Source organism: Vanellus vanellus (assembly GCF_965231255.1).
Source record: "Vanellus vanellus genome assembly, chromosome: 1".
Taxonomy (NCBI): domain Eukaryota; kingdom Metazoa; phylum Chordata; class Aves; order Charadriiformes; family Charadriidae; genus Vanellus; species Vanellus vanellus.
This window is the reverse complement of record NC_138905.1, coordinates 122,738,797-122,745,065: the sequence shown is the minus strand read 5'-3', so window position 1 is coordinate 122,745,065 and position 6,269 is coordinate 122,738,797.

Genomic DNA, 6,269 nt, shown 5'->3' with positions numbered 1-6,269 from the left:
GCCAAAGGAGTGATGTTGTGTAGTGTTCTGTGTATTGTCATTGTTTATTGCTAAGACTATTATTTAATTGAATGCTGTCTGTGGCACATGGGCTCTAAGTAAAGGAGCATCAAGGTACAGAACCCTTTCTCTACCAGTGTTATTCTTTTCTGGTCCTTAATTAACGCATCAAACATTTTTTTCTTCAAATCACATAGACTTGCTTCAAAAGCAATAAGCTTAACCATTGTCTCATAGAACTTTGTACATCCTGCAATATACAGAAACACAGGGTAGCGTTCTAAAATACTTATTCTATAGCTGGTTACTGGGTAATAACAGAAAGCAGAGGAAATTGAATCTTTCTTGGCTATGGTCTGTGGTGAGTTCTCTCAGGAAAACCTACTGTATCAAGTGCGATTACGCTCTCTAAAATTAAACTCCTCTTTTGAGATCTGCCAGTATAAAAAGGATTTTTGCAGAAACTTGCCAGTCAGTCTTCTATGTAACCAGATATGCTTCTGTACCTTTTTATTGTTCCAGAAATTGTTTGAAGTTAACAGCCAGGTAACAGCTGAATTTATTTCTAGAACTGATTTTTTTGTCAGTTTGTCAGTGTGATTTACTAGTGTTCTGCACGCATAGAGATGCCTCAATTTCTCATCTTGAAAGCTAGGAATGGAAGAAATACCATACATCCAGATGACAACCATATAAAAACTACAGGTGCTACATGAAAATGGATAGGGTAAATAGCTTTGGTAGTATTGCTTTGTGAATTCTTGTTTGGTAATGAGATTTCCTTGGTGCTATTTAAAGTAATAATAATGTCACTCCTTCTAATTACTTTTGGCCTTACACTTATTATTGATATAGGCATACCTGTTGTAAAATCTTTAACCCTTTGTATTTTTGGCATGCCCTTTCTTGGTGGTTGTGTGTTGGCCTCATCTGGTGAGAAGGAAACATATTGGAGGAGGAGGATGCTGATCCACACCAGGATGCACAGCAAAGCTCTGCTTGTCATTTTGGAGATGGACTGTGCTGCTAAGTGACTTGCATCTGTGAGATCAGTTACCAAGGTTTGGTTTCACGTAAAGGCTTTTGCCCTGTAGCAAATCCAAAGTTTCATGTTGGCAACAGGAGAAAGGAAAAAAAAAAGTGTTTCCATCGTGTTTGTCATCAACTCATCTCAGAGTGATTTTCTTCAGTACTGAGATGCTACTGTGATATTTGCGATGTATATGGCAAGAAGCCATTAAATTTTCTTGATTAAAGATGTTGGAACACTGTAGAAAGCCACAGGTACTTCACTGTACAGCGTAACCATGGTTGAAAAATATGTTTCTTGCCCTAAAATGCTTTGAGAAAGCTGTTCTGGATTTATTTTCCCTCCTGGGCACTGAAGCGCTGTTCTGCGTGTGTACTGCTGCCAGCTGAGTTCAGACTGGGGTTCAGCACACCGAGCCCCTGCAGTACAGCTAACAACGGCTGGCACGTTGGATCACTTTTCTAGAGAGTCCAAGCTCACTGGTGCTAAATGTAAATTCCCAACAGCTGGAAGGGGCAGAGAGGGCGAGATTTGTCCAGGAGACTTCGGTCTCACCCCTGGAGTGAGGATTTCATCAGCCCTTGTCATGCAATGCTGTTCTCTTTCTGCCTTATCCATGCGCTGTTTTGACCAGTTACAGTGCCTGGTTAATTGCTAATGCTTTTGAAAAGCTGCTTATTAGGTGCAATGGCTGTAGAGCAATAAACAATACTTCAGTTTGGGGATTTATTTCATCTAAAGCGAAGTTTTTAAGTTCCAATGTCTTTTTGCTGTCAGTTGAGTGCTTTCCTGTATTTTTCTCTTTACTTACAGATTTTGATTCTAAAAAGTCTTAAAGTGTCCCATAAGTGTAGCAAAATTTAAAAGGCTAAAAAAAAAAAATAAAAAATGTAGTAACGGCAGAATGAGGAGTTAAAATTAGGAGAAAATAATGATGCTATTTTCTACAGATTTCCACCCTTCTCCTACCCACATGAGTCTGAGGTTCTTGCCGTGACGATAGCTCAAGGAAGGAGACGGCACATGCTCTGGCTCGTTTGCCAGAACAACTCGCGTAGGGATTGATGCACTGGGTGCTGTTAATAAGAGCAGATCCCAGCTAAATTCTGCCAGCCTTCCCCTCACGCCATGCGCTTGTTTCAGTATCTCTTCCCGACACAGCTGGCCCTTTTCAGAGAGCTCCCAGGAACACGAGCGTTTCTGAGACTTGTACCTCTCACGTCTAGTCAATGTCAAGACACGGATTCAAAACTGGGGGGAAGAGGGACCTGAGAGGCAACAAAATATACTAGAAGTGTATCTAAAAACTATGTGGGAGAATACGTGCTTAGCCTGCTGTACCAAACTATATGGTAAGTGGTGGTGGATGCGGTGCTGTTAACTAAATATTGGTGATTATTGCTTCCAGATGCTTTTTTCTAGCAGAACCTTACAACCTTATAAGCAGAACCAAATAACCTCCTGTTATTTGTATAGGGGAAAGTGTTAGTGTGTGTTCATTTCACCATAAATTCAATTCAAAGGTTTGAATTCACACGCTCAGTGTGTTATATGCAGCAACATGCAGAAACCAAAGGGTAAGATGCTCAAATGATAAGAGAATGAAGCAGGTCTACGTTTCATCACTTTTGGGAAGAGGGAAAGCAAGGTTGTGCGCAGTGTCTTCTCAAGAGTGACTGTCCTTTCTCACGCACAGAACAGACCTGCTCTGGTGTGTATGTGATATCTGCGTGCAAGTCGGGCACAGGAGTGTCATCGAGGGGATGACATTGGAATAGAGGGGTGTTTTACAATTAAAAAAAAAATCAAATCAGCTTATTAATGGAAAGGGTGGGGAAGCTCTAACCCTAGTTCCTTGCTGGGCCAAGGAGAGGGGGATAAAAAAGAATGGCTCTCAATCTGTTATGCTGGCTGTGTTGTGGGTGGGTAAAAAATAAATTGACTGCACGTGTGAGCTCCTCTTCCCTTCTCTCCACACCTATGCCTGTGTTAAGACCTGAGTCTGAGCTTTCAGAGGAATAAAATACCTTTGTCTGACTGATGTACAGACGGCACTTGTGCTCAACGGCCCTAGTTATATAGAATTCAGGATTCTATACAATTTAGTAAATATGGGTATCTAGGTTGGGGGTATTTGGGCAGGAGCGGGTTCTGTTTGGGGCTCTGTGTGTCTTAAAAAGTAAAGAATTGTTGCTTTATTGCCTTCCCGTGAAATCCATCCTGATGCAAACAAGAATTTTGCTGAAGAGACAGTGGAATCAGTGACAAAGCACTGTTTTTAAAGATGCAAAAGAGAAGAGCTTAGATTGCATAATCAAAGAGAAAAATGAGAAACTTTGTCCTGAAGGCAAATGCACCTACTTCTCATTCACTCTCCTCCCTTTTCCACTACTTTTTTTCCCATGAAATACATGCAAATCCCAACATGCACTAAGTTTTCCTCCAGGCATGATATACTTGTGTGGTTATTTAAGTAAGAAGAGGGTTGAATAGAGATATGAGGTGTTCCTGGCAAAAAGGTCTTGGAAAAAGAGTGTTCTATTTACTGCTGGTGTTTTAAAGTAATCCAGTCACCCCTGAGAGCATTTCTAGTTACTAAAGGGATAGCTGTCGTTCTAATTACACAGCATACACAATTCCTTCTTAATTTACTTTGTCTTCTCGCAGTATAGCCAGTATTTCTGAGTCTACTTACTTTAAAAAATGTCTAGAAATTAAGTGTAAGCATTTTATCAAAATGAAGAGTGGCTTAAGAAGTAATTCAAGTAGAGCAAGAACTTGCTGTAATCAATTAATGCTTGCGAGAAATCACAAATTCTGGTTGCACAGGACACTTAGAGTCTGGAAGCAGCAACGGAACGTGTGTGGTCGCCTACACCTGGCTACAAAGACTTCCATCTCTCAATGGCAGGCATTCCCGGCTAATGCACTCTTACCTTTAAAGATGCCTGTGTTTGGTGTGAAGGATATTGAAAATGCTACAAGTTTAGTCTAAACTAACAGCCCTATAAATGGGAGAATTAGAGGGTGGGTGGTGGTGAGTGGGATTGTTGTGTGGTAGCTACAACAGCAGTCGTAGGAAGATGTGTTTTAACCACCCCAAATGCCTTTGCAGCCCACTGCCTGCTTCCCTTCTCCTCTGGACATTCGCCTCCCACCAGCCGCTCTCCCATTCCTGCTCCTGAGCTGGCGGTTCCGCCTCGGCTCCAGCACCAGTAATGGGGTCCTGAGCCCCAGACACAGCCTGATGGCTCTCCCAGCGGTCTGCTGAGACGCTCTGGAACTGGGGGACTCCCATGAGCTGCAGACCCCCGTTAGCAAAGGGAGCAAAATGGATCCGGCCCAGCACAGGTGCGTACCCACCACTCACACCTACACACCTGCACACACAGCTGCCCGCACCACGCACGGCGTGCAGCCCTGCCCAGCCCCACACTGGGCACCCCTCAGCTTTGGGAAACATCTCAAGGTTGGGAAGAGCTTGAAAACAGGGAAATAAACCTCTGAGGCTGTCGGGTGGGGGGGGGGGAGAGAGGGTCGCGGAGATCACCGCTGCGGCCGGCAACGGCCGGCAGGCCGCACGCGCGCGCACCGGCCCTGGCCTCAGGTAAACCCACGGGCTTTATGGCCGCGGGGCAACTCACGGCTCCCACCCGCGGCACGGGAGCGCTGTGGCAACGCGGCTGAGAGGCGCCGAAGGCCTGGCTCGGCCGCCGCTCCGCCTTCGCTGAGAGGAGGAGGATGATGGCGGCGGCGGCAGCAACAGCAGCAGCAGCGACCCCGGCGCCCCCCTTCCCTCTTCGCTGTGAGGGGGGAGGCCCGAGCCGCTGCCCGCCTTGCGTACGGCTTCTGCGCATGCGCAGCACCGCAGGTGCGCGGTGGGACCTGGCGGTCCTTCACCCCCTCCCCGGGTCGGTTAGTGCCGTTGAGTCGGGTGTGCGGAGCGCCCCTCTGCCCGGGTTGTTGAGGGGGGGGGGCTGCTCTCCCGCTCCCGTAAGCACCTTAGGGCGGCTGAGGTGGGAGTGCAGCGCTAGCGGGGGTCTGCGGGCGGCTGAGGTGGGGGCGTAGGGATAACAGGGGAGGGGGCTGTGGGCGGCTGAGGTGGGGTGTAGATGCGGGGGGAGGGCAGGGGAGAGTGGGAGCGGGAGCGGAGGGCCGGGTCCGAGGGTCCGCGTCGTTATGGACGGGAGGATTTCGAGGTCACTCCCAGAGTTTTCCCTCTGGTCGTTTTTGCCTCTAGTCTCGTCTGCTTGTTAGGATGTTGTGGGTACCGGCATTGGTCAATTAGAATAATTATAACTTGAAATATTTGGTTCTAGAAGTATTAATACCGTGTCTGGAACAACTTTAATAAAGTACTTGACAACGGATTACTTAATGTGTAGCATAAATCGTACTCGTCCTACCTTTCCGTCTGTCTTTAGGGATGCCGGCATGTCCTGCTTCAGGTCAGTAAGAATGGGGCATGGGTGAAATAAAAGGGTTCGTTGTAGCAGTTTAGATTAAACTGTTACAACGTGAGAAGAGTCCCACGTGCAATATAAGGTGATTGGTTCTCTCAGAAGCTTTCTGGTAATTAACTTTCAGATTAGGGGTATGCTTCCAGATTGATATTTCTAGCAGCTGGAAGTACAAAGATACTGCCAGTTATGTTGATAGTGTCTGCTGAACACCATTGAGTTGGTGTACTGATTCCTGCATGCTTTTCCACTTACATGCTTTTTTTTTTTTTTTAAGCTAGTATTAAGTCAGTGCCTGACTTTTTCAATCAATAGAATCAGTAAGAGCATCAGGGAAGACTCAGACTTTTATATACTTACGCTTTAGGCTGTTGGACAGTTTGTCTTCCAGATCTGTGTGTGTTGATGAGAAAATGAAGAACCTCATCCCAGCTGCTTGTTACCATCCTCCTTCCAAAGTCTGCTGCTGACTGAGATCCATCAGCTGATCTGCTTGGAAACTCTTTAAACTCTTAAAACTAATCCAGATTGCTGGGAATAATGCAAATTAGGGAGTGGTCCTCTGAGCAGCTGAACTGGCAGATCTTTGAAGCTAGTAACACAGGCAAGACTAGGGGGGTGGAAAACCTCTGAGAACAGGCCAGTAGTTTTTAATGAAGTTTGCTATTGTTATATCTGTTCAGAGTCGTGAAAAAAAAAAACAGTGGAACTATTTCTCCTTGGTTTATTTTCCTGTTGCTTCCTTTATACTGATACAAACATGCATCCAGTTGAGCAGA